The sequence below is a fragment of the Macrobrachium rosenbergii genome, chromosome 42 (assembly GCF_040412425.1).
Source record: "Macrobrachium rosenbergii isolate ZJJX-2024 chromosome 42, ASM4041242v1, whole genome shotgun sequence".
NCBI classification, from domain to species: domain Eukaryota; kingdom Metazoa; phylum Arthropoda; class Malacostraca; order Decapoda; family Palaemonidae; genus Macrobrachium; species Macrobrachium rosenbergii.
In genome coordinates this window covers 26178122-26180987 of record NC_089782.1, presented here as the reverse complement: position 1 = coordinate 26180987, position 2866 = coordinate 26178122, and positions in this window count along the sequence as shown.

Genomic DNA, 2866 nt, shown 5'->3' with positions numbered 1-2866 from the left:
CTAGTCACATTTTCGACACCCTTATACTGACCTCAATGTTTGCGCGGAAGTTATGAACTCTAGAGTCATTAGCTTTCGAACCATGTTTTATATATACTTTAACAATGCTTGGGAATTGTGAACGCAAAAATGATTAATTTTCAACTACCTTTATTTTTTGTGTTTCTCACTATATCCCTGAATTCCCAAATTTCTTAAGAATTTCCTCTGTGCAAGAAGTGGATAAGTACTTATTTATTAGCAAACAATACAATGTAGATTGCATTCATTAATAAGGTGAAAAAACAACAAAAATATGCCAGAAGCTTAGATGCTACTGTATACAGCTGGTTGATGAGAAACAGATACTGGTAGATGAATATATTGATAAATGGAGAGAGGTATAGAGAGGAAGAGAGAGAGAGAAACCACAAACCTACACAAACTAAGATTGACATATATAAATATAGAGGTATATAGATATATATATATATATATATATATATATATATACATATATATATATATATATATATATATACATATATATATATATATATTATATATATATATATATATAATATATATATACACAAACTGAATATATATATATATATATATATATATATATATATATATATATAAATATATATATATATATATATATATATGAGAGAGAGAGAGAGAGAGAGAGAGAGAGAGAGAGAGAGAGAGGATAGAAGAGAGAGAGAGAGACAAAATAAGACAGACTGATAAAAGAGAGAGGGAGAGAGAGAGAGGACAGAAACCGAACCTACACAAACTAAAGAGCAGACTGATGATACACAAAAGAGAGAGAGAGAGAGAGAGAGAGAGAGAGAGAGAGAGAGAGAGAGAGGATAGAAACCGAAACAAAACTAAGACAGACTGATAAAAAAAAAGAGAGAGAGAGAGAGAGAGAGAGGATGTAACACGACTTCTTTTTGTCTCTTATCTCCCCCTTTTTGACCATCTGTCGGTGACCTTCTGGGGGGGTCCAAAGAGGGTCTTACCCCCAAAACGAAAACGATTAAGAGATGCTGCAGATAACGGAGCAGTCCTCAGCAAAGCCTGGAATCTCGGTCCTCTGCCTTTCTTTGAGTCCTTCAGGATCATTCTAAGCTCCACTTTCACCTCAAATCTCCTCTTCCAGAACAAAGGTTCTTTCGACACAATTTCTTCTTCTATTTTTTTTTTTTCTGGCATTTTTCTTCGCTTCTATTTCTCTCTTTTTTTTCTTGTTTCCTTTAGACCTTTCTTACTTTTCCTGTTACTTTTTACATTTTTCTTCTCTTTTTTTCTACTGACTCTTCCCGCTCCTTGTCACTTCTGTTTTCTTTTATATTTTCTTCTCTTATCTTTCTCTTTTTTCTGCTGACTCTTCCCGCCCTTTGTTACTTCTCCTGTTTTCTTTTACATTTTTCTTCTCTTCTATTTCTGTTTTTTCTGCTGACTCTTCCGTCCTTTGTTACTTCTGTTTTCTTTTACATTTTTCTTCTCTTCTATTTCTCTTTTTTCTGCTGACTCTCTTCGCCCTTTCTTAATCTTCATGCTTTTTTTTTTTACATTTTTTTCTCTTCTATTTCTCTTGTTTATTTTGCTTCTACGCCCTTTCTTTCTTTTCATGTTTTCTTCTTGTTCTTGCTCTTTTAGAACTAATACATAAGTCGGCTGGAGTCATTAATATTGTCATTACTTGTTGTGGATATCTATCGCATCTTAAAACCTATGGTTGCGGTCGGTGGAATTCTAATTGCCACTTTTCGATGACCTCTGATCTTGGGACGCCAGTTTAATTTAAACCAATCATTAAAAGTTTATATTCACATTTCCAACTGTATGTGAACTGGACAACAAAAACACATGTTTGTTATTGTGAGAGAGAGAGAGAAAGAGAGGATAGAAGACGATACACAAACTAAGACAGACTGATAAATGGAGAGAGAGAGAGAGAGAGAGAGAGAGAGAGAGAGAGAGAGAGAGAGAAGAGAGAGACACAAAACTGAGCCTATACAAAACAAACTGAGATAAATGGAGAAACTGAGAGAGAGAGAGAGAGAGAGAGAGAGAGAGAGAGAGAGAGAGAGAGAAGATAGAAAACGATACACAAGACTATAAATGATAAATGGAGAGAGAGAGAGAGAGAGGAGAGAGAGAGAGAGGAGAGAGTATAAAATGATACAAAAGACAGACTGATAAATGGAAAGAGAGAGAGAGAGAGAGAGAGAGAGAGAGAGAGAGAGAGAGAGAAGATAGAAAACGATACACAAACTAAGACTGATAAATGGAGAGAGAGAGAGAGAGAGAGAGAGAGAGAGAGAGAGAGAGAGAGAGAGAGAGAGAGCAAAACTAAGACAGACTGATAAATGGAGAGAGAGAGAGAGAGAGAGAGAGAGAGAGAGAGAGAGAGAGAGAGAGAGATAAGAAAAACGATTTAAATAAACACAAAACAAATATGAAGCCATACACGCATCATAAAATATCAAAATGTAAAGAAACGCCAAGTCCTTCAGAAGATCATAAATACCTATTAATATCTCCTCCGCATTCTCTTCAATAAATTACACAGTCCTCCCCGGAATCAGCAATTACTTCCGTTAACCTCAGAAAAAAACTCTCATTCACTTTCCCTTAATTACCTTTTCTGTAGCTATCTTCGGCCGTAAGTCTTATTAAATCCCCATCGGGGATAATGAGGCTTCGTTAAGGGCACCGTAATTGACTCTTGATTGGGTGATTCCCTCCCCTAAATTGGTGACCATCCATCATTCATGTGAGGCAAAACTATGGAGGGTTAAAATGGAAAAATCACCGTGTGTCAAATAATAATAACAACAATATTTATTATTATTATTATTATTATTATTAT